The sequence below is a fragment of the Culex pipiens genome, chromosome 2 (assembly GCF_016801865.2).
Source record: "Culex pipiens pallens isolate TS chromosome 2, TS_CPP_V2, whole genome shotgun sequence".
Taxonomy (NCBI): domain Eukaryota; kingdom Metazoa; phylum Arthropoda; class Insecta; order Diptera; family Culicidae; genus Culex; species Culex pipiens.
In genome coordinates this window covers 212,908,038-212,934,801 of record NC_068938.1, presented here as the reverse complement: position 1 = coordinate 212,934,801, position 26,764 = coordinate 212,908,038, and the positions used below count along the sequence as shown (strand labels likewise).

General features: G+C 34.9%; 1 protein-coding gene and 1 pseudogene across 1 annotated transcript in view; one reads left to right on the top strand and one right to left on the bottom strand.

The window, feature by feature from the left end:
- LOC120421974 (uncharacterized) overlaps positions 1-219 on the bottom strand; it is a 207,688-nt gene extending 207,469 nt beyond the window's left edge. The window contains exon 1 of the mRNA XM_039585284.2: positions 76-219. The gene's annotated coding sequence lies outside the window, so the exon portion shown is untranslated. The remainder of the gene's footprint in view (positions 1-75) is intronic.
- The window catches only part of LOC120421968 (40S ribosomal protein S2-like), a 76,315-nt pseudogene extending 58,658 nt beyond the window's left edge, over positions 1-17,657 (top strand).
- The last annotated feature ends 9,107 nt before the right edge of the window (positions 17,658-26,764 follow it).

Here is a 26,764-nt window from a genome sequence, read left to right as displayed (position 1 = left end):
TCCACTGCCCAAAAAAGGATCGTTTTACCCCAATTGTTTTTTGTTCTCATTTTCGCACCCGAAATGTTTACTCACCTTATTTTCTTCCAAGAAGGTGTTTTGCTGGCCACCCAAAATTGGCTCCCTGCGCTAAGGTTAAGGGCCAATTTAATCCGTTGTTTCGCGGTGTCCAGCTGACGTTTTTTTTTGTTGTTTTGTTTTTGTTTTTTTTAGGGGAAGAAATTTCTGTTTAAATATTTAATTTTTTGGTTTGTAACTTCTGTTTTTCCCCTTTTTCTTTTAGAATCGTCTCAGCTGACAAAATTGCCAAAAGTGTTTGGCTTTTCCAGCAACATCAACAACACTCGCGTTTAATTTCGTTCACTTTTATTGACTTTGCACTCGACACACTCCGACTCACATGATGAAACGGAAAACTCAAGCCTCGAAGGCGGATTTTCCCGAGGAAAAGCGTCGTCCTCGCACCCTGTCGTTGTCACCGGAAAGAAAAACAATAATAAAATTTATTTTTCCTCATCCAACGTGACGCGTTCGCAACTGGTACCACCCTTCCCGCGACGCCAAAGTTTGCGAGGAGCTTTTTGGCAATGCCCACGGCGGAAGAAACCGCATCCCCCCTCGACCTTCGCACTTGGCAAACACACGCTGCTCACACCCACTGCTCGGTAGAGTATCCAAACATCGATTTTCCTCACCGACTTTTCCTTCACTTGACTCCTTTTTTCCGGCCGCGTTGGAAACTGAGCAAAGAGCAAATCTTCGAATTGCCTTGCTGAAGTCGGCTCAATACGACCATATTTCTGCACAATTTTCGTAAATTTCACTCAAATTTTCCCACAACAAAAAACATCACTAACCCCCCACCAAAGCCCGACCTTAAGTCGCCCCTCATTGAGCATCATCATCTTCGCCAAACACATGTGAGTCCTTCACCGCCACCCCCGCAGCAATAACACACTCATCCTTCCTAATCCTGAATAATTAATAACCGATATTCAACGACGCACACACACCGCACACAAACTCATTGGCGTCCTCGACCCAACCCGGCAAGTCCGCGAAACTCGACGACTTTTCCCAGTCGTGTGCGACTAACCGGCGCGAACGCTTCTTTCTCGACTCCGCGTGGTCGTCCAGATCGTCCCGAGTCCGTCACGATACTAACCCGGGTTGGCACCCGGCACACGGCGGTGGTGTCCCTGAGAGAGATTCGGTTGGGGTAGGACTTGGACTGAGGGTTTTTAGAACAAGCGCGATTTTGGAGGATATTCGAACGGTTTTCGAGCGGTTAGGAGGGGAGCATGCGCTACGCTCAGTGAATGAATCGGATGAACACGGGGTTTGTTTTGAAATGGGTGAAGCTAATGTTTTGGCGATGGCGATGAATTCGGTCGGATGTTGTGAGGGATAAAGCGGCTCCACTGTGTTTTCAACGCGCTGCTGGGTATGTTGCACTAGATCAGGCCTGCCCAACGTCCGGCCCGCGGGCCGGATCCGGCCCCTGAAGCCATTTCATCCGGCCCGCGACGGCTTTTCAAAATAGTTCTATTACCGGTCCTTAATGCTGTTCATGAAGTAAAAATAAATATAATTATTGTCTGAATTAAAAAAAATAACCTTGAGATCAAATTTTATCATATTATAAGAACATTCTTCATGTTTGAATTTAATTCTTATAATTTTTATATTGATATTTTTTAACTGAAAAATTGTGCAGGAAAACAAAATTATCCATTTTCTAAAATTGTGAAATTTATGAAAAAACTTGGATTGTTGTCTTAAAATTTACAAAAAGAGACCAAATGTTATTTCTTTCAGTTTGAACTTACTTCAAATTGAAGTTTTTTTCTATTTTCTTTTTTTAAATAAATAAGTAAGCAAAACTAATGTATTTTTCCAGAACAACTTTTTAGTGATAAAGTTTTTTTTTAAAAAAAAGCTTAAAAATCTAATTATTCATAATGAAAATAGATCGCTGCAAATTTTTAAAAAATATTAAAAAATGAATGGAAAACTTCAAAAAATTGCAATTGAATGTTTTTTTTTAAATACATCAAGGTATTTAAATGCAATCGTCAAAAACAATATCTATACAATTTTATACAAACAAATATTAAAATAAGTCAAATAAACACATTTTTGAATGTTATCTTTGTTTTTCATTCTTAAAATCCAGATATATGAATCATATTTTGAACACTAGTTCTTTTATGTGTTTAGGCCGATGCAAATATTTAAAAAAGTTTTTGTCCCTCGGCCCTGGCCGAGGTCAAGGGAGGGGGGGCAAAAAAATAAAAAAATATAAAAATTTAAAAAACAAGCCATAGTCATTTAAATGAAAAAAGTTTTTAAAATGCATTTTACACTAGTTCAGTTGTTTTGCAATCATTAGTTTTCAAAAAATCTAAGATCTGAAAAAAACAAAAATTGTATCGAAAAAAAAAATTTCAAAAAATCTTAAGATTTTTTAATAAACCCAAACATGCTAAAAATGATTTTAAACGCAGGAGAATGTTTTTTAATTTGCTGGTTGCACTTGAATTTTCATTGAAATTTTGAAGTTTATTGTAAAAATATTTTTTTGCCCCCTGATTTTTCGGGCCAATTGTGAAGGAAGGGGGGGGGGGGTGACAAAAACTTTTAAAAATATTTGTACCAGCCTTACTTTAAAAGAACCCAATCATGAGAAAATTGAAAAAAATGTGTTTACTTTTTCAACTTTTATCAAATGTTAGTTCCGGCCCGCCACTGCTTCAGAAAAATCAGATCTGGCCCGCAGGGCCAAAAGGTTGGGCACCCATGTTTTAAAGTAAGGCTGGTACAAATATTTTTAAAAGTTTTTGTCACCCCCCCCCCCTTCCTTCACAATTGGCCCGAAAAATCAGGGGGCAAAAAAATATTTTTACAATAAACTTCAAAATTTCAATGAAAATTCAAGTGCAACCAGCAAATTAAAATACATTCTCCTGCGTTTAAAATCATTTTTAGCATGTTTGGGTTTATTAAAAAATCTTAAGATTTTTTGAAATTTTTTTTTTCGATACAATTTTTGTTTTTTTCAGATCTTAGATTTTTTGAAAACTAATGATTGCAAAACAACTGAACTAGTGTAAAATGCATTTTAAAAACTTTTTTCATTTAAATGACTATGGCTTGTTTTTTAAATTTTTATATTTTTTTATTTTTTTGCCCCCCCTCCCTTGACCTCGGCCAGGGCCGAGGGACAAAAACTTTTTTAAATATTTGCATCGGCCTAAACACATAAAAGAACTAGTGTTCAAAATATGATTCATATATCTGGATTTTAAGAATGAAAAACAAAGATAACATTCAAAAATGTGTTTATTTGACTTATTTTAATATTTGTTTGTATAAAATTGTATAGATATTGTTTTTGACGATTGCATTTAAATACCTTGATGTATTTAAAAAAAAACATTCAATTGCAATTTTTTGAAGTTTTCCATTCATTTTTTAATATTTTTTAAAAATTTGCAGCGATCTATTTTCATTATGAATAATTAGATTTTTAAGCTTTTTTTTAAAAAAAAACTTTATCACTAAAAAGTTGTTCTGGAAAAATACATTAGTTTTGCTTTCTTATTTATTTAAAAAAAGAAAATAGAAAAAAACTTCAATTTGAAGTAAGTTCAAACTGAAAGAAATAACATTTGGTCTCTTTTTGTAAATTTTAAGACAACAATCCAAGTTTTTTCATAAATTTCACAATTTTACAAAATGGATAATTTTGTTTTCCTGCACAATTTTTCAGTTAAAAAATATCAATATAAAAATTATAAGAATTAAATTCAAACATGAAGAATGTTCTTATAATATGTTAAAATTTGATCTCAAGGTTATTTTTTTTAATTCAGACAATAATTTTATTTATTTTTACTTCATGAACAGCATTAAGGACCGGTAATAGAACTATTTTGAAAAGCCGTCGCGGGCCAGATGAAATGGCTTCAGGGGCCGGATCCGGCCCGCGGGCCGGACGTTGGGCAGGCCTGCTTTAAAAGAACCCAATCATGAGAAAATTGAAAAAAATGTGTTTACTTTTTCAACTTTTATCAAATGTTAGTTCCGGCCCGCCACTGCTTCAGAAAAATCAGATCTGGCCCGCAGGGCCAAAAGGTTGGGCACCCCTGCACTAGATGAAGCTTTTCGGAGCAAATGTTTCAAGAGGAACGGTCATGTTGCGTTGAAAATTAATTTGAAAGGATTGGAACTTTGAAGATTGATTCATTATCAATGTTAGAACTAAAAATATATACTGATTTTACCGAAAGCAGAAATAAAATTATAATCTAATACACTTTTTTACACATTTATAATCAATTTTAAAATTATTAATTGTTTTTGAAACAATAAAAAAAAATTGAGTGATCATAAGCAGATTTAAAAAATATGCACTTCTGGGCTGGTACTAACGTTTTCACATTTTGCAGATTAACATGTTTTTAGAATTTCGATTCCTTATTTGAAGGTTGGCTTAGGGTGAAGGCTGTATCTCAACAACTTGTTGTCCGATTTTCAAAATATACATAAGCGTGGAAAATTGCATTGGGATCGATAAAAAAACATGTTTTTACCTCAAATCTTTCAGGCCTGATGGGTTGATATGAACCAAAAATCAAAATTTTCAAATGTTGCCTATAATTTTCGTATGGTCCTTAGGATCATTTTTCCATCATAAACTATTTTTTTTAATTCAGGCCTGAAAGGGTTAGTGCTTGAAAATAGTTTCGATGAAAAATTTAATTTTATTTCCAAACTAGGGTGACTTCGAAGTCACTGTGTTTCTTTCATAGGTGTACAAATTGAAATGATTGCGTCCAATTAACCATAAGTAAATTAGCTTTTTTGTTTCATTTGAAAAAAAAAACAATTTAATGATTATTTAACTATGTTTAGGCTTTTGCAAAGATTTCTTTAAGCTGTGTTTGATCGTCTAAAAAAATAGGGGGAAATCATTTTTTCACTAGCTTCATTGCATTGACAACAATTTTTTGCATGTTTGGGCTTATTCAAAAATATTAGAGTTTATGTGAAATTCCTGGTGAACCGAAAAAAAATGTTCGCCAATACTCAGAAACTTTGGAAATTAATGATTGCAAAACAACTGTACTGATGTATGATACAAATCAGGGGTGCCCAAAGTATGGCCCGCGGGCCAAACGTGGCCCGCGAGGTGATATTTTGTGGCCCGCGGACCCATTTTGAATGATCATGTAAAATGGCCCGTTGACCACTTGTAAAGTGATTTTATACTTTTTCAAAATTAAGGTTTATTTTAAGATTTTTTATGCTAATCTTTTTTATTTTTTTATTAATAAAACATATCTTATGATTTATCAATATTTTGATCCTCATTTAAGAGGCAGTATTTGTAAATATTGCTAGGTTTGTTCTAGAGGTCGTATCGAGGTGCTCCGATTTGGATGAAACTTTCAGCGTTTGTTTGTCTATACATGAGATGAACTCATGCCAAGTATGAGCCCTCTACTTCTAACTTACGTGAAATTGTCCGAGGATTCCGAATATGACAAAATTGAGACCAAAAAGTGCCGCTATGGCGGCCTATAGGGCAAAAACTAACGTTGTAAAATGTTTGTTCTAGAAAAATCGAAAAACTATGAGAAAAACTGCGATTGGCCAAAAAGTTAACACGGTAGGCTTATAGTCCATGTAATTACCTATCTTTTGACCTATGGGAGTATGGGTGTTGGAGGCTGTTGGAAAAAGATATTAAGGTTTTAAAAAAATCCATTTTTGACAGTAATTTGCAAAAGCTAAGAGAAAAAGTCGAACCAATCCTGGATGTCTATGGCACATTTTAAAGTGCTCCAAAAGACCTTTCGAATCCATCTAAGAGAGTTGGAATTGATGAAGTTTTACGGAAATGCGAGCAATTTTAAGATTTTTTAGGTTTTTTGGACCTCAAACTTCAAAGCCCGTTTTACCCCACTTCTCTTTGTCGTAGAGGGCTCTACTTGGCATGAGTTCATCTCATGTATAGACAAACAAACGCTGAAAGTTTCATCCAAATCGGAGCACCTCGATACGACCTGTTACACATTGGTGAAAAACTCGCTTTTAAGGATTATAATTATATTATTTAGGAAATAATTTGTTCCAATATTTTGTTATTAAATCAATTTCACACGTTTCAATGTGAGTGAAACTAGTAAATATCGTCAAAACTTTTATCAAACATTTTTAGAAATATCAAAAAAAAGTTCAAGTTTGTCTTAGGTAGAATTCTGTAATAGTTGCAAAAATAAAAGTTTTCTTTATTAATTTGCAAGTCATATTGACCCTTTTATAAACTGACCCTCAAACTTACATTGTACTTCCTTAGGGATTCGAACTCATTACAGTTAGATAACGAATCTGATTGACTATCAACTGATTCAGGCAGACAAAATGTGGAAATCTGAGAATCAAGTTTGCAGCAAATATTTAACAAAGCTTTCGTCGATCAACCCACCCCTCCACCATTATAAAAAAATGGCTCGAAAGCCAGGAGCAAAAATATATTTTCAAAAAACTTAAAAAAATTAATTGTAAGTTCATTTAGCTGAAATTTATTAAATTAGCATTCCTTTGAATTTAAAATCATTTGAGCATGTTTGGGTTTATTAAAAATAATTTGAAATTTAGTAAATTTTCGATGAAATAAATAAATGTTGTTTCGCTTTTTTTTTTTTGAAAATAATGATTGCAGGTTAACTATACGGAAGCTTTCATCATTTTCTAAAAGTTTTTCATTAGCCACACTTAACTTATAGATGAAGTGTCACCACCATTTTCGAAATATAAAAACAAAACTTAATTTTTTTTTGAAAACACAAGTACATTCAGCTAAAAACTTTTTTTTCAAATACCAGAAACAACAAAATCAACAATACCGATAGAAACCAGTTATTTTGTGGTTTCTATTATTTTGAATACACTTTTTTTTTTAAATAACAGAAATGTAATCTTTTACATTAAAATAACGTAATTCATTTTTTTAACAACCTTTTTTGTATATTTGGCCCGCAAGCTCATTTGAGCTTTAAATTTGGCCCGGCCTCCAAAAACTTTGAGCACCCCTGATACAAATGCATACATTTTTTTCATTCAAATTTTGAAACCAAATTTCTTTTTTTTTTTTTGCTTTATCCCTTAATCTTAGGTCAGAGTCAAGGGACATAGAAATAAATATTTGCAACGGTCTTTCAACTTTCAAAAAAAATTCTGTATACATTTGAGAGTAGGTAAATAAAAAGATTCAAGTTTGATCAAAATTTACTCGAAATTGATTTTTGCATAAAAATATAAACTTTTGTTGTCATCAAAACCAACTTTGTACCATGAATAAAACAAATTCTAAACTTATCAAGAAAATGTTTATACTGAAAAACCCTAAGAGTTTGAAGATATGGATGTGCTATGATTTAAAAGCTTTCAAAACCTCGTTACTTGGAAACGAATTTTAACTGTTTTAAGAGTGAAATTTTCCATAGCATTCGATTATGCAGTCCGTTTGCTGATTTTAACATTTTTTTTGTGTGAAAAACATGACACTCCGAGTGTATTTAAAAAAATCCTACTATCAATGTTTTCAGGATTATAGTTTACTGACTTTTAGAACATTTCAAAATTTGTTGAAAACAATTTCTTGAAATTTTGTGAACCATACCACTTTGTTTGAATTTATTTATTTTTTTCATTTTGCAACAAAATTTTCAACTTATCAATGTTACCCTGTACGATATCTTAATTTAAGTAAAAAGGCCAATTCAGTTTCATTTTCGATCAATTTTTGAATTCTTTGTGAGGAAGCAACATAGAAACTTATAGTCTAATTAAGATTATTTTCAACTTTTTTCAAGGAGTTTTTTTTTGTTATCAGTTTTGTATGTTAAAGTTTCCCCAATCTAAAAACTTTTCAAGCCATTATCTAAATAATTAACTAAATAATAACTAAAAACTTTGCAAACAATATACTGAATATTGTATTTAAAATTCTCGTTACTCGACTGAGAAATCAAGAGGCATATCGTTTTAGGAGAAATCTGCAATGACACAGTAAGATATTTTTTTCATTTAGAACAATAATTTTTGATTCAAAAATTACGTGTTTTTGTAACTTTTCACGGTTACTTTTCAGTGTTAAACAATATTTGAGAAAGTTGTAGGGCAGACACAAATTAGGCATTTGCAAATATTTTTCAAAGTTTCTGATTTGAAGATTTGAAGATTTGAAAAGTACATTCAATTTCCAATTTTATAACATTTCTGATAAAAATATGTTATTTGAGCGCCGTCCCTTCACGGTTTTCGAGCTAAAAATCACTGAAAACCTTGTCTTAGAAAAAATACAGAAAAATGTAAAAGGTCCTTTTTGTCACGATATATGAAAAATGAGCGTCTGATTTGTGATCATGGATTAAAACTTGTAACAAAGTTTCAAGGAAATCGATGATGGATCGAGGAAACTTTTTCCCATTTGGTTTGAGTAGTTTGCTTAAATTGTTTTAGTTGAAAAAATGTCAACTGTATTTTTGTTTATTTATTTTTAATTAAATCTATTCACATTTATCAGGTAAACAAAAACTTACCAAATCTTCGAAAAATATTCGAAAAAGGTTTGTTAAAAAAACAATTTTTATTGCCATAATTTGAAATTAAGATCCAAAGTTTTCCTTGTTTGCTTTGAAATGTGTTGTACCGAAAATGTCGTTCAGTTAGAAGATATTTTCCAATTATATTTCAAAACACTTGGAGTTTGAAATTCAAAAATACTTTTTTATCCGCCCTTAGTGATAAACTGTACAAAGAATTCGATAATGCAGTACATTGTCCAATAAGAACCCACTTTTAGTAAAAAAAAATCATAACCCTTTGAAAATATTTAAGTGTCAAGGTGTTTGTAATTATTCTCAATTCAATTTTTTTTTTAAATTTCTCTCAAATATAATCTTGGTTTATGGACAAATAAAGTTTCTAATGAATCCGTAAGTATTTATTGTTTTATTGTTCATGTGTGCCTTTAAAATGATTTTATTTACATTTCGTCAGCTGTGTGCTATCTTGTGACATAGGCCATTTTGGTCGAAAATGGGTTAATGATGACGTTTTGCTATACTTAAAAAACACTACAAGATGCTTTAACCCGATTTTGGAAACTCGCTTCCGTTACCCGGATATCGCAATACACACTTGTGACATAGACCAATTTATCATCAAAATGATCGTGCACACTTGTGACACGCCATACTTGTTGTAGGAAAATGTGGAAAATTTGTCTTGTTTTTCACAAATTTATGTTGATACACACTTTCTAAAAGCAATTCAATCTTTTGTTTTTGAAAATATAATAATTAAGTCGATTAAACCATTGATTTGAGCTTATTTTAGTTTGTATGGGAATTCTGTGCACACTTGTGACACGTAGTACAAATTTACTTTCAAAACACACTTGTGACACGTGCTTTTCAGATTTTTGTTTACATAATTTACTGTATCTTTTAACTGGTGTAACCAAATTAGTTAAAACTTGGAGCGTTTGTTAAGCGATAGTATACGAACCGATTGCTTCAAAATGTTTGGCTCTACCATTCATAGTTTTGAAAATATTTATCATCAAACTTTAAAAATCGATTTTCTCAAATAGTACTAAATGGTCGTTGTCACAAGATAGCACATAGCTGACGATTTATTAAAAAAATTGCAGAAAAACTTAATAATCAAAAAAAAACTTAGAATTACAGTTGCAAATTTTCCTTTATCAAAAATTTTCTAACATTAAAAATTCAAACGAGTTCTCATGTATAGATAATTTTATGATTCCATCGACTCCCAAACAAGTTTGCAACGCCACCACAAACAAGATAATCGCCAAACCGTCTGATTGACATCCAACTTTCCGCAGCTTGTCGAAAGGGATGATTCAATTTGGTTTCACTTTCAACTCACTCACTCCGAAAAAATACCCAATCTTCCACTTGCTTAACGATGCGCCATCAGATTGCATCCTTTCGGCAAAGTTTTTCTCTGGGACCATGCGAAAATTTCCATCTTTTCGATCCATTTCGGAAACTTCCCTCTCCTCGAAATAACCCAGTTTGTGCGACCAATCCCTTCATTCCGAGCAGCGGCGGAAATTTGGGACTCCGAAAATGAAGCTGGGGAAACTTTTGATCAAATTGAAAAACCGTCGTCCGAAAATAGTTGGTGTCTTTGGTGCCAAACTTTGGCTCGAAAGATCGTCTCTTTTCGGGGGGTGGCCAAATCTAATCGAGCACAAACTTTAATCAGTGGCAGAATCTTTGGCGCATTTTTCATCCGGAAAAGTTTTCCCTTTTTTTCGTTTTGGATCTTTTTTGATTGTGGGTGCGAGGGAAAGGGGTCATTTCTGGTTTAAATTAGTCTTTAAGGGGGTTGTTTTGGGTTGATAGCGGAAATTAGTTTTGGCTTTGGATTGAACTTTAAGTCATCTGATTTCCGTCGACGTGCCAACCAAGCTGTAACGTTATAGAATTGGACTCATCAATTACATTATTTACATTTTATCTATTAAGTGCTTCTCGTCCAAAACCACAAAAGCTTGACTTATTGCCGTCATCATCTGCCTAAGGTACCGCATAATCACGGTAAGATTGTTTTTTATGGAGCCCCTCTCAAAAAACAGGCTTCTCTGCCTATTTTCCGTCATCCTGATCGTCCATCTTTCAGCCAATGAAGTCCGTCGTCGGGCAATCCTGCTAATTAGACCACCATCAATCTTGTACCCATAAACCGAGGAAAACCGGGAGGGCAAATGACGAAAAAGTGGCCCTTACAAACGGAAAATCCCCTCGGAAAATTACCTCGGTCAGCCACTTTGAATTATTGAAAAATGCCACCCCCCACTCCTCTCTATTTCTTTCCGGAATTCCCTCTTTTACTTGGTCACGTCATTCAGCCCAGCTGAACAAATCAATTTGTCTTGAACCGTTCTATAATTTGCCTTCGGAGCATTTTCTTTCCAATTTTCCTTTCCACTCTACTCTTATATGGAGTGACGATTGGATTTTCCTTCGACTTTTTTGGTTTCAAGACAAAAACAAAAGAGCAAAAAAGAAATCCTGAAAAGGTCGATGAGTTTGATCCCTCGGAGTTCTATTTCCAGTCCCCGTTCGTCCATCAACATCAGATATTGTTGAATAGTGCTTTGGACAGTTCAATCTGGGCACTGTCTGTCCCGACGCCAGTTAGGGAAAGGGATGGAATGTTAGTACCGAACGATTCCTTTGACATTTGGCTCTGTTTGAGGCTTCCGAGAATTGTTATTTCATCATTTCCATCACCATTATATGGTGATATGTGTGGATTATTTCCCCTAAGAAAAGCTCGCCCATTTGTTCACAGCATAATTGGGAAAGGCAAATTTGGTGCTTTCAAAACAAGTTCGCTGAAAACGGTGCCGCTCGTAGGAATTCGAGGAATAACCTGGTATAAGACTTCTCCGGTGTTCGAAGAATGAGCGCGAGCGTTTTCTTTACCGCGGAAAGGAAAATATTTACGCAGCTAGAGCAAGGCTTTCGGTTAAGCTCTATTGAAATGAAATTAAAATGAAAATGCGCGGGAAAATCAAAAGATGTGCGTGTTTGTGGTGGGTTTTGCGAACTAAGAATGGATTTCAGAATGTAATGGTTCCAGTGGGAATTGGCCCATGTGTGTAAACGAGTTTAGAGGTACGCAATAGATTCTACGAATTAAGGCATCATCCGTAAAGTACTGTTCAGAAAAAATAGGTAGGTACACGGAAAACAAATTTGCCGGTATTTAAGTAAAATAGAGATTTTATTTGCCAAGATTTGATTTTTTGAAAAATAAAAATAAGGGAAAATAAATTCATGTTTTATATTGGGAATATCTTATATTTTCGAATTGCTGATAGATCTTAAAAAATTTCAGTTTTTTGTAGGTAAATATTAGAAAATTTGAAGGATTTTTTTGTTCTATTTTATGTCTTCAACAAAGTTGTAGCCATCCATAAAGATTATTCAGAAAAAAAGTGCACGAAAAAAATGTTGATTTTTTAATTAACATTTTTCACAGCAATAAAATTTGCCGTGGTTCATTTTTTTTTTGATATTTTTCGATATGTTTTAGGCGAAAAACCAACAAAAATTTTTAGCCATAGAAAAAAGTCCAGGCTAAATTTTTGCCACCTAGTTAAGAATTTTGAAAAAAAAAGTGTTGTTGGAAGGAAATAGAAAATCTAACCAGTCATTTTCTTAATTCATGATTTTTGAAAAATTGATAAAATTTAATGTTGTCATCCAAAAAGCAAACCAGGGCCAAACCATTAATATGACGCCCTTTTGAAAGGTAAGTCTTTATTAAAAAAATCAAAATATTGCTTTCGAAAAGATCGGAAAATTTCACGAATGTTTCATTTTTTAACATTGAAAATCGGACCTTTAGTTGCTGAGATATCGACATTAGAAAAAGGTGGGTTGTTTGGGTGAGACTTAAATAAAATTTAATTTTCCGGTTTCTTTTTTCTTTTATCCTCTGTATCTCAGCAACCAGTGGTCCAACTTTCAATGTTTCTTAGACGAAATGGTAGGAAATTTTCTGAACTTCTCGAAAACAATATATTTTCAGGAATGAACAATCATGGACACTATTTAAAAAAAAAAATTGTAAAGTACTTTTCGAATGCAAATTCGACGTTACATAAAAAATTAGGTAAAGATTTTATAAGTACTAGATTTCATTTTTTACAAAAAATACTTTAGAAAAAATCACAACTCGTCGGAAAAATGTTGGTCCAAACACGCAGAAAAATGTTTTGTAGAATCAGCCAGTACGAGGTTTGAATCAACATTTTTTTTGTTGAATATAATCATTAAAAAAAAATGCGTTGGAACAAACCTTGATTTATTTAATTCCATAAATTTCTTTTGTAGTTTTGAAAAAGCAACTTTGACGTTAAGCGTTGATTCAACAAAAATCATGGTTTTCAAATCAAAAAAACGTTTTGTTGATTCAAATATGCCTTATTTTTCTGCGTGTACTTCTGAATGGCTTAACAGATGCGGGTTTTTTTTCCCTAAAACATATAAAAAACAATGATAAAAAATACAGATTTTGGGAATTGTTTGAGAAAAAAAGTTTATTAAAAAAATCGATTTTTTTTTGTCCGTGTACCTATTTTCTTTCTGAATAGTCCTCAAATCAAAGTATCGGTCCCGAATGACTCTTGAGTTAAGTGGTCCTTAAACGCATATAAATAAATAAACACCAAATCAATCAAAGAATTCCTTGAAAAGTTACAGATTTTCGAATATTTACGTACCATTTTTGTATGAACAGCTGCCAAAATTGTATGGAGATTTCTATGGGTGAACCAATTACACAAAATGGTATCTTTCTTATCTACCCCCACAAAGTTTGAGCCAAATGAAAAAAAAAAAAAACAAAAAATGAAAATGGTCGAAATCGGCCGATTTCGTAGAGAATTTCTCAGATCTCAAACCCTTGTAAAACCTTGACTTTATTTTTTACGATATAAAAAGTAGTACAAAAATTTCATAAAATGGTATTAACAGTGAAACAGTCACGACACTGTTACTTTTAAATGCAATTTTCTTTTTAATTCTTACTTAAGAATAATAAAACTGAAGGTTGATTGTATACAAATTTCTGTAACATACTTTATGATTCAAAATTTGCTTTTGCATTTAATTTTTAAAGATTCAATGCCATTTTTTTCCTGTTGTTGAGTCAAGCTCAAAAGTTGAAAATTGAAATTCTCAAAATAGGGGTTAAAAATATCATTTGTATCTGTTAAAAAAGTAATTTTTTTTGTGTAATTTTGGTTTAGAGTGTACCTATATTTTACCATGATGTTCTTATCTTTACCTTTACCGGCCAAGACACACAATTTATTTTAAATCCGTTATCATGACACAGATTCCAAACAAACAGCTGTGAAATTTGTATGGAAACTCTACAAAGTTGAAAGCAAATATTTGAGAATTGTTTATGGATTTAACAAAAAACAGAACGAATGTGTAAAAACATTCACGAAAAAATAAAAACTTGATTACAAGATCTGATTTTTATAGATTAATCCACAATTTGGTTCAGACTACAGTAGGCTATCTTCAATTGTGTTAGTGGGATCCAAAATTCAACAAAATCCAATAAAAGTTCTCACTTACTGGCTTGACTTTAGTCATGTGACTATATCATTACGTCACAGTAAATACAATACTCAGCAAAAATGAAGTCCTCTAGCTTTTTGTTGTTGTTGCTTTTTGTCAGATACCGCTCACAAAAAAAAAACAAAATCCCCGATTGAAGGTCATGTCCGCCGCAAGGCTACTACAACCGGATGGCCAAGCACGGCCGTCAGAATGTCACTTGTGTGTGCCCCAAACCGTTATTTTGGAAACATTCCCTCCCACTGCTGCAGCTGTTCCTCGCCCAAATGGAAACACAGCTAACGAGACATTTTGACATTTCGACGCTGTCGTGCTATCATGTCGCACCCGCCATTTCGACGTTCCGAGAAAAACGCGTTTTAATGTTTGACCTTGAATAAACAAAAACGAGAGCACGCAATGTAAACAATGAAAAACACGTTTTGTTTCTGTGCATTGTCCCGAAGTTTGGTTGTTTTTGGTTGCTGGAGTCCCGAGTTATAATTACAAATGTTTACGGTAGTCTAACTTGTACGTGCGTCAAACGCATCCTGACCTAAAATCCCTTTGGCCAATTGTCGCACTTACATCAATTTTCAGGGAGTGATAAGATAGCACGACAAGATTGAAACTTCTTTCATATGAAAAGTGAAAAAAAGCCCCGGAGCTTTTTTGGTTTTTATTGAATATCTCAGGATTGAAATCGAATTTTGGGGATCTGTGAAGGTCAAAAGGTGAGGCATTGTGAGCTGCACAAAATGGCGTTCTTAACTCAATTTGGCCCAAAATGCACGTACGACAAGTTAGCACGACGGCGACGATTTGGAGCGCGTGAATGAGTGAGTGGAGGTGGATGCGCCGCCGTACGGATGTTGATCGGAGTTTTCCAGCAGTGGCAACAATCAAAGGCCATGTTTTTCCCTCCTACCACAGCCGGCGGCACAACCCGGTAAAATATAGGGCTTCATTTGTACCGCGGAGGCTTGGAGAGGTGAAACAAGTTGGTTGGAAAAAACAAACATGAACGCCGCGTTTGCCCACGCGGTATAGAAGGGAGAATTGTTTGAAGGTTTTTGGTGGTGATATTTTTGGGTTGATTTAATTTTTTCCATGATGATTTAAACTATGTATTAAAACTCATTCCAATCCATTCAGCTAAAATTGTAATAAAATAAATGCACTTTCCATGCCAAAACTACATCGTGCTTCACAGAGTACGACAAACCTCTGACTCTGATTTTCAAAAATGAATCCAGCTAAAGTGATGTTGAAGCTCAGTCCACAGCCCAATTCAGTTTAGATTAGAATTATTCTTTACGAAATAGTCCAATACTCTCTTCAAATAAATTACGATCAGTTTTGTTGCTTCATAAGTCATGATGAGTTAACCTTGTCAATATGTGTCTTAATGTGTTGAGAAAGAAACTACTGAACATTAAGACCTAGTCCGAAGTAGGAAGAGCAATTCCAGCCCAAAACAGTAATTTTTTAGGTACTTTTTTCTCGACCCTCTCTGATTTCAATGAAACTTTGTAGACATGTTATCCTAGGCATATATAAGCCATTTTTGTGTATATGGAGCCAGTTACACTCGATAATGACATTTGAGAAGGGCGTAAGTGTTTTAAATATTTTTGTATTCCGCACGGAAAGAAGGTTTATCGTGAATCTTACTAATTTTCGGTTAAAAACCCTAAAAAAATTGGTTGTTTTTCCAACCACGATTTTTTTTAGCTGGAAATCCTAAAAAAAATTCCTAAATTTGACAGCTGGATCCAGGTCCTAAAAATGATAAATCTAGCTAAAATTTTAGTAAATTTTACTAATTTGCAAGCTGGAAAAATGCTGTCAGTCTCAAAAGCTGTATGTTTTGAGAAGGTCTGTTAGCTAATTTAGCTAGATTTTATGGTATTCTTGCGTGTTTTCTAGTTAGTCCAGCAATTTTTTTTACTGTTTCAACCATTTTCTTTGGAATAATTTTCAAAATTTTCCATTAATGCCACCACAGCGGAAACCTTTTACCCAGCCTCTTGGCTGGTATAGCTAGCTTTTTTGCTGTTTTTGCATGTATTTTGGTTAGTCTTACTAGTTTTTTTAGCAAGATTTCAAAAAAAAAAATCATTTTTGCCCAAAAAGCTGCTCGTATTTACCCAGCCTTTTGGCTGGTTTAGCTTGTTTTTTCGTTGTTCTTGCTAGGTTTTTTGGTTAGTTAAGCTAATTTAGCGATTATTCACACTAGTTTTTTAAAAATAATTTTCCAAAAAAAAGGCGTTTCTGAGTTTTAAGACTAAATAAGTGCTTTGGCCTAAGTACTATTACACGGTTCAATTGCAATTTACCTCCAATTTTTGCGGTCCAAATTTTCATCCTTTTCTCACGCGCTCAGCTAAACTCTGGTGATCCGACGTACTGCGAAGAGGAGCAGGAACCAGGTTCGTTAAAGATTTGGGCGGATTTGGCGGACGCAGCTCCAGCCCGTGGTGGATTCAGAGGAGGATTTGGTTCTTGCGACGGTGCCGGTGATGGCAAGATCCGCACCCATGGAGGATATGTACCTGATGTACTCGCTCACGATCAAAGAGTTCGAGATCATCGATTTTTCCATGAGCCGCTCGCTTAAGGACGAAGTGCTGAAGATCATGCCCGTCCAGAAGTAGACCCGTGCCGGTCAGCGTACCCCCTTCAAGGCGTTCATCGCCACCGTGGTGCCATCATCCTGGCCAAGCTGTCGGTCATGCCGGTTCGCCGTGGTTATTGGAGTAACAAGATCGGCAAGCCCCACACCGTGCCCTGCAAGATCTTCGGCAAGTGCGGTCCGCTCCTGGTGCGCCTCATCCCGGCTCGCCGTGGTACCGGCATTGTGTTAGCTCCGGTCCCGAAGAAGCTGCTCCAGATGGCCGCGGTATCAAGGATTGCTACACGCTGACGCGCGGTTCGACGACCACGCTGGGTAACTTTGCCAAGGCTACCTACACGGCCATCGTCAAGACGTACGCTTTTCTGACGCCCAATCTGTGGAAGGACCTGCCGTTGGCCAAGACGCCGTACCAGGAGTACGTCGACATTCTGGAGAACACCAGCAAGACCGGCCAGCGCATAATTGAGCTGATTACGGCGAATAAAAACAATTCAAGCGACCTTCACGGGTAGTGTTTTGTGGCGAGAACTTCAAAACTTGGCAAATTTGCGCGCGGTTTACTTGGATCGAGCTTGCAGCTGACTGGTTTTGTTTGTTTGTTTATGTTTTGTTTTCACAAAAAAAAATCTGTGAATTGACCGTGTACACGATCAGATTTAACTATTCATTTTGTAAAAATCGAGCAGTTAGGTGTCGAATGGAGCACCGGATTCAAGTGGTACAAATATGAAAGTTCTCCCATTAGGAATAATTGAGTGGAAGTGCTCCATTGTGATGCATATTTTTTATTAATAGGGTCCTAAAGCTCCATGTCAATTTAATGGTAATTCAATTTTGATTTCTTTATTTTTTTCATTGCTAAAAAAAATTACAAGAAAACATTTTACATATGGTACCCTCACAAAGAGTTTTTTGTGAAGCAATGCTGCGAAGTATTTCTTTCAAAATTTATTCAAAAATCCACTTAAACCCTATTTGGGCGTACAAAAAACCATTGTACTTAAAAAAGCTTTATCCTTGTTACAATAATATTAGCTATTAATTTATGTTGTTTTACGTTTCAGATATTTGCATCTTTAAAATAAGTAGTCTCTTTAAGCTTTTTTTCAATAACGATATTTAATTCAGTTTTTAATCTACAATAAAACTTTCAATAGTTTTTCTTCCTTATTCCCACCACCACCATCAGGAGGACCAGCTTTAACCTCATTGCTCTCTGAAAAAAAATATGTTTAAGAACATTTAAACAATAAGTGATAGTTTAAATTCTTACTTAACGTAAGCCAACAATGTGTTGAGGCAGGTGTAATTGTGGTCGCTCGACGTGTTTATATTATAACAATATTTTTGGAAAAAGGTCCATGTTGGTTTAGCATCCGGAGTATAAGCTGAATTAAGGACCATCGATAGTTTAATTACTCCGTCGATAGCTTCCAATAATCCGTTTACTGAAAAATATCACCTGTTTTTGCCAGTTGCCAAACAAACCCATTGTTTTTTTCTGAAATTATCAAAATTATGATTAGAATTTTAAAAAACTTTTAACCCTTTTCAACAGTACTTTCTTACAGCCTTCCATGTATTTAAATGGAGCGAAAGAGAACATTATCACGACCTAGAACTGGACACCGTAGAAATGCTGGAACTTTAAGCTCTGCCGGTCGAAAAAGATGCGACGGGTTTCGGTAAACACGTCCAACCGGTAACGCCACTCGGCGTTCCGCGGTCGTCTCTGGACTACGATCACCGTTGAGGTGTTGCTAAGGGCGCCGATAGAGGAAAGCTGGTTGGCCCGAATGGACCATGGATGTTCCGTGCGATCTTTTCGAAGCGTCGTGCGTCGATTCGTTCCCGACAGTTGCAACTTTGGTGGCTGTTAAATTTACTTACATTACAGTCGTAAATGACAACAATCACTGCAAAACACTTTACAGAATCACTTAATTTCACTTCGCGTCACAGCACCTCACTGTTTAATTCTTTTTGCGTTAATTTATAAAACATACAACCACTCAGGATTCAAGGCAAACATGAACTGACAAGCGAATCCGTGAGCTGTCATTTCTACCTAATTTGTCCTTAAAATTTAGATAAAATTTAGCTAAAATAGGAGCTCTTTTAGCAAAAATTTTACTGTCAGTGGAATGCAGGCAGTCAGTTGCTGTCAGCAGAATAGCAATCGGTGTTCCTAAATTTCAACAACAATGGGTCCTGAATTTTTACTAAATAATTAGCTGGTACAACTAAAAAAGTTGTGTTTTAGCCAAAAACGAGCCAGCTAATTGCGATTGTTAAATTCACGATTGAACTCCTTTCCGTGCGTAATTTAAATATTGCTATATCTCGAAGCCGTTGCATCGTATCAAAAAGTGCTCAAAGACAAACTTGTAGGAAATTTGACGGGCTTTCCGAAAAAAATACACTGAAAGAAAAAAACACTCCACTTTTATGAGATTTTTTGATTTTTAAGTTTAAAAGTCAAATTTGAAGGTGAGCCCACGATTTTTTTTCGTTCAAAATTTTTGTGAAAATAGCCTAAGATGTTACAAAAAGACTCACGAAAAATGCAGGATGGAGCAACTCACCTAAAAGAAAAACAAAAATCATTTACTGAAACTGCTTTTTTTTAAAGTGCTCTAAACGTCAAAATTGTCAAAATCCGAGTACGGGAATCGATTCTCCAGACAATTTTACATAAAAGTCTCCATATTGACCATTGTCCTAAGTCCAATCCTTGTGAAGTTACAGTGGTTTTAAAAATAAAAATGTTGAAAAATTGGGTTTTTTGATGGTTTTTGGCAATTTCTATAAGACAGACTTGATTTTTCAGTCTCGAAAATATTTTTACCGGAAAGCTCGTCCAATTTCCCATAAGTTTGTCTTTGACCACATTTCAATTGGATGTATGGGCTTACAGATATAAGCTAATTTACTATCCAGGTTACTATACTACACTGAAAAAATATTATGTTTTCAGTTATGAGCAATGTAATTAGCTTATATCTGTAAGCCCATACATCCAATTGAAATGTGGTCAAACCCAAACTTGTGGGAAATTGGACGAGCTTTCCGGTAAAAATATTTTCGAGACTGAAAAATCAAGTCTTTCATATAGAAGTTGCCAAAAACCATCAAATAACCTAATTTTTCAACATTTTTATTTTTAAAACCACTGTAACTTCACAAGGATTGGACTTAGGACAATGGTCAATATGGAGACTTTTATGTAAAATTGTCTGGAGAATCGATTCCCGTACTCGGATTTTGACAATTTTGACGTTTAGAGCACTTTTAAAAAAAGCAGTTTCAGTAAATGATTTTTGTATTTTTTTAGGTGAGTTGCTCCATCCTGCATTTTTCGTGAGTCTTTTTGTAACGTCTTAGGCTATCTTCACAAAAATTTTGAACGAAAAAAAATCGTGGGCTCACCTTCAAATTTGACTTTTAAACTTAAAAATCAAAAAATCTCATAAAAGTGGAGTGTTTTTTTCTTTCAGTGTATTTTTTTCGGAAAGCTCGTCAAATTTCCTACAAGTTTGTCTTACGGAGGACCGTGGTGTAGGGGTAAGCGTGATTGCCTCTCACCCAGTCGGCCTGGGTTCGATCCCAGACGGTCCCGGTGGCATTTTTCGAGACGAGATTTGTCTGATCACGCCTTCCGTCGGACGGGAAGTAAATGTTGGCCCCGGACTAACCTAAAAAGGTTAGGTCGTTAGCTCAGTCCAGGTGTAGGAGTCGTCTCCCTGGGTCCTGTCTCGGTGGAGTCGCTGGTAGGCAGTTGGACTAACAATCCAAAGGTCATCAGTTCGAATCCCGGGATGGATGGAAGCTAATGTGTAAAAAGAGGTTTGCAATTGCCTCAACAATCAAGCCTTCGGACACTTAGTTTCGAGTAGGAATCTCGCAATCGAGAACGCCAAGGCAATGCTGTAGAGCGAATAATTTGATTTTTTTTTTTTTTGTCTTAAAGCACTTTTTGATACGATGCAACGGCTTCGAGATATAGCAATATTTAAATTACGAAATACAAAAATATTTAAAACACTTACGCCCTTCTCAAATGTCATTATCGAGTGTAACTGGCTCCATATACACAAAAATGGCTTATATATGCCTAGGAAAACATGTTTACAAAGTTTCATTGAAATCGGAGAGGGTCGGGTACAACCGATTCCCTATTTGACATGGAATTGCTCGGAAGTGAAACAGGTACCATGTGGCTAACGGATTACACTTTGATAGTAATTTTAACAACTACAGCAAGCGGTAGCACAGTTCGGTTCCGACTCCCAAGTGTAGACAATGGACTTTCATCTAAAGAACATTACAGATATTACCTTAATTTGGCAAGGAGTCAATCATAGCGTTTTAGGAGGTAAGCACGAAGATACTAGTCTAGGCAATGATCTATTTGTGGAACTTTAGTTGTATCAACCAAGCTGGAAGTTTGACAACATTCGAGCCATGTATCCGGACATGAGAAGTTCCGCATACAAACCAAGTTCAGATCCTCTTTTGAATGTTAAAAGATGTCATTGCATCAACGAATCTACACCTCATCAACTGGAAGCATGGCGTAAAGCTTGTTTAAGTTACGATTCTTCGGCGAAAACTGCAATCTTGCAAATTGGTTTATGGGTATCCTTCCTACACGGAGAAAAAAGAGTTCCCAAAATCGTGATCAAGCGTTCATGAAAATGGGAACCACGAACAGAGTGTTTAAATGTCATGGTGTCGTTGAATGTCGTTTATCGTCGTGAATGTCATTTTTCAAAAACGTACCATGGAATTTAAACACTTTGTTCGTGGTTCCCATTTTCATGAACGCTTGATCACGATTTTGGGACCTCTTTTTTCTCCGTGTACCGTTCATTTTTACAGTTTCACATAAAATACTTTTGAATGATTTGTACTTTCTTAAATAAATCAGCTTTATTTATTAAGAATCACAAGAAATTAAAATAACAACAACAAAAAATACAATAAAACAAAACCCCCTTATCAATATCACACACCTTAGCAAACAATCTCAACTTTTGCATATATAAAAGAGGGCTTCATAATGAAAAGGGGGGCCGCTATTTTCGAAAAGCCATATTTTCTTTTGTGCATGTTTTTCCGCTTGCTTCCAGAGCCGGCCCGTGAAAGCCCGAAAATTGGGAACTGTAAAAAGGGCATCACCATTCGCGGTTTTTCCCTCTTCCCCTGGGTGGATTATGACTTGGTGCTCAGGAGTGATGTCTTTGGTGGGTTTAGGGTGAGGGGAAAGTATCTGCTTTTTTCAGTTTTTATTTCCATATCGGATCCCTTGCACCTGTTTTGGGATTTATGATGGAAAACATAACTTGGGGAAAGGCAATGTTTATGCAAAATGGTTTTGCTAAGGTATTACAGGTGTAACCCGGGTTTGGGGTCGAATAAATTTGCACATTATTCAGTTGTAATGGTAACAGTGATCTACAAAAATTTACAAAAATGACTGCACAGGCTCAACTCGAGGGGAAGCATGAAGTTTGGGGTCCCTAGAAACACGTGCATTTTGAATTTTTCAAAAATATTTAGGCCGGTCCGGATGGTTTTTCTCCAAAGTTTGTATGGAGAAATAGGGCGGTTCGTCGCTGATGCATACAAGCAAAAAATTGCATGCAATATGTGGAAGTAGCAAACAGCATCAATTCTCCATACAAACTTTGAAGAAAAACTTGAGTCTGCACAGGAATTTTGTTGGTCAGTGTAATCAACTCTTTCATAAAATTCTAGCAAATTTGTAAATTCTACTTGAAAATTTCACCAAAAAACGCACATCCAAGAACGAGATCCACCATGTAATACATCTTCATCCGTTTTCGCTTGACTGGCGGTTACTTAGTCGGAAAAAAGGGGTTTTACTACGAAGTAAAAGCGACGTCCAACAAAAAAAAATCCTCGTAGTCAAACATCATCGCGTGTGGAATCATCTGCATCCGATGCGATGCGGTGTGTAACGGTTTAAATCGATGCAGGGGCGGGAAAAAAGAGCACAAACTTTTCAGACCACGAAGGATCATGGTTTGGTTTCGACGAAAAAAAAAGTGTTACATGGAGAACTGTGCGAGCAAAAACCAGCTCACGAAAGGATGGTTTAACTTGGAAGGTAAAGCAGCTGTCAGCAATTTGAAGAGGATTTTCCAGAACAATGCATTGGGTTACTGCAGGAGTCGATGGAAATCGATGCTTGCGAAGAGATAGTTTAAAGACTTGATGAGAGATGATTTTTTGGAAATAATTAAATTTTGTTTTTCTAGTTTTTTTTTTATCACAGATTATCTAAAAAATTTGCTACTGATAAAAATCAGCAATATATTAGCGAATTAATTTATTTTTGTTTTTTTTATGATCTATTTTGTCTAGTTAGACTGTTAGATAAAAATATTTTATAAAGGTCTCTTGTGTTTTTGAAAATAGATCGAAATTTAAAGACAAATTGGTCACAAACGAACACTCCTGACGCAAACAAATTTATTATGAAACACCCTTGAAGCGTTAATTTTCTGATACAGATTTTCAATCTGTCATCACCTAATCGAGTCAACACGATCTTAAAATCTCCTCAAAGAAGAACACAAAAAGTTCACACTGGTGCCATCGGAAAATATAATCAACTCATTAATATTCCACCACTTCATTTTTCAACCCCTTCTCTCCTTCGGTCCCTCAATCCTGCCGAGATTGAGAAGATGGCACTTTATTAGCAAACTGTTGTTGTTCGAGAAAACTTGCTTCAAAAGATTCAAACTTGAAAAGAATTTTCAATTAGATCACCACTTTCTTTGGTTCGAACTGTGAAGAATTCTCGAGGCGAAATGCTTCATTAGAGGCTTTCTTCTTGAGCTTTTTTTTGGAGCCCCCCTGACCTGTCACCTTTCGAGGCAGGATTTTCCGCACTCAATAAGTGGGAAGAAAAACTGCTGAGCAGCCGGTTTTCCACAATGGCGCCCCGGGTAGATCAACAAGTTTTTCTCAGCTCCACCTCACCTCCACACAAAGCGTCGCTTGATGGTTATATTTTGGTCCGTTTGCCAGCGTAAGCAGTTCTCTGTTGGAGAGGAGAATGAGCAGCTTTGAAAGCTTCCAAGTTCTAATTTGCATTTCAAATGAAAACCATATTGAACCGGGTGAGAATCTCACCCCCTCCCTCCCCTTGCTGTTCTAGCTTGTGGCAATAATGAATTACCCCCACTCTCTGCACACGTTCAACTTCAACTGTGATCGGATTAGGATGAGAACGGTGTTCTACGCTGCAGTCAAGATTCTCAGTACTATTATGTGATTAAATTTGGTTCAACTTACCTAATGAATATTCAAAGAAAAACTAACCAATTGCTGTTCCAGTATAATTAATCAAAAAGTAATTTGGAGCATAGAACTTTGAAGACCTGATTACATTCGACAGTTATTTTTTTATACTTTGACCACAACTATTAATGAACCGGGCCAGATTTCCTACCGGTTTCGCATTTCGGCTTCGATGCCTCAAGGATGATGTATTAGCATGATACCTTTAAGTTGTATATCATTAGCTGCCTTGTTCTGTGGATGCTTTTTTTTTCATTAAAACATAATCAAAACATACTCCCCACCCCCTTCTGACAATTAAATATAGTCAAATATGGATCTTTAACAGCCGGAAATGACAAATTTGGAAATTCTACTAAAAGATAGGAGATTTTTAGGAAAAAATATATTTGAAAATAACTACCCGATCGGCTTCGGCTGCCGATCCCGATGATGCTATGAGACGCGGGTTCGATTCCCGCCTTATCCACTGAGCTTCTATCGGATGGTGAAGTAAAACGTCGGTCCCGGTTTCTCCTGTCTCGTCAGAGGCGCTGGAGCAGAAATCCCACGTTAGAGGAAGGCCATGCCCCGGGGGGCGTAGTGCCAATAGTTTCGTTTTTTTTTTTACCCGATCGTCTGAATGTTGATTCTTGTATGTAATAAAAAAGTAACATTTTATCATCATTAAACAATGTGAAATCATGAAAATTTAAATAAAATGTTTAGGATGACATTAATTTTAATAATTGTAATTGGAAGAATAATTTAAATAACAAGAAAAAAAAATCAAAAAATCCATTGTAAAAATGGTAAAAAATAGTAAAAAGCAGAGAAAATTAAAACAATATTTGCTTTTTAAAGATTGGTTTGTAAAAACAAATTAAGCTAAGAAAAGTTTCGTTGCAATTCATGACGAAGAACAGATTTTTATCTGAATATTTTTCTACAAGCCGTCAAATGTAAATAGATAAATTTTTAAAATGTACAGTCATCCCCCTAATCCTGAACACTCGTAAAAAACAAATCATTAATTCCCAAAAGTAAAGAAATAAATCAGATAACGCCGCTCATCATAAACTTTTTTTTTTCAGAAAAAAACATACCCTTGCTCTTGCCATAAACGTCCAAATAATCATTCTTATGCAATATTTGCTGTACATTCCGAAAAAAATACTTCCATAAGCATTCTATTGAAAACTCCGATTTGTTAAAAATTTTGAAAATCATAACTTTTTCAAAAAACATTTTTGTAAAATTCTGATAACTCATGAACACTCTAAAAAGTAGCCCTGAAAAATTTCAATAAAACGAAATTTTAAAATAAAAATCTTCCTTCTTAAAATGACATATATCTTGCTTTTGACAGTTTAGTAACGGGAAATGGCAGAACACGGTGTATTTTTCCGAGAACATTAAGATAAAAAATTCGGCATGTCTGATATTTGGCACCATGAAAGAAGGGGTCTTTCCCAAGATTGTGCGGGGTCCGGCGAAATATTTCGTCGGGAGGTCTAGAGCAACTTTTTTTTTTGAAGATTTTTTTCGATTTTATAGAATTAATTTTTGCTGAAACATAAAATATATATAAAATTTTGATGAAATTTATTGAAATTATTTTATTAGAATCATAAAAAAACTCAGTAGGCGGTGTTCATCGTTTAAATGGGAATTAAATCCAGAAATTTTGGAGAAAGTCACTTTTTATTTTATGAATTTGGTATATCTCTGCTTATATTGAACCAAAATTGATACTTTTTTAATTTTATCTTAAGTTTGTTCTAGGAAACACAAAAAATCTTTTGACACAAAATTTCCAAAATAACACCATTTCAAGCTACAAATAATTGATAATACGTCTTTTTCGAATTTTCAATATGAAAGGGATCGTACCGCCCCACCGTCACAAGATATCTAAAAAATGGACCGTTTTCAAGATATAGCCAGTTTAAAAAAAAATTGCAGATTCATATTTTTTTTAAATCATGAGTGATTTCAGAAAATTTCCAAAAAAATCTGAGAATAATTGAAGATTGATCCAATAAGCGATAAGCGGATAAAACAAAAAAAACAAACAGGAAAAATGAAGTTTTGAAAGTCTTTTCAAAATTTGCAATGCATAAAAAAAATAATTGTCTGATTTCCCCGAAACAAAAATAAATTAAAATTTTGGAATCAATTCTTTGATTTTTAAAGGGCTGAAAATTTTATAAAGGTGAGTTCCGATTATCCGAAGGCCTTGGAAAAATAAGTTTAATCGGGTAATCGAATCACAATTTTTTTTGTAGTTGCACGGAGAAAAAAGAGTTCCCAAAATCGTGAACAAGCGTTCATGAAATTGGGAACCACGAACAAAGTGTTCAAATTTCATGGTACGTTTTTCAAAATCGTACCATGGGATTTGAACACTTTGTTCGTGGTTCCCAATTTCATGAACACTTGTTCACGATTTTGGGAACTCTTTTTTCTCCGTGTGTCTTATTTTTTTATGACCCCTAAAACTACTCTTAAGTGATTGTAAATTTTTAAATCCAAGATTTTGGTTTTGAAATATTGAGAAAATGCATATTATAATTAAGAAAATAAAAAGAAAATAAAAATCATATTTTTTTTATACATT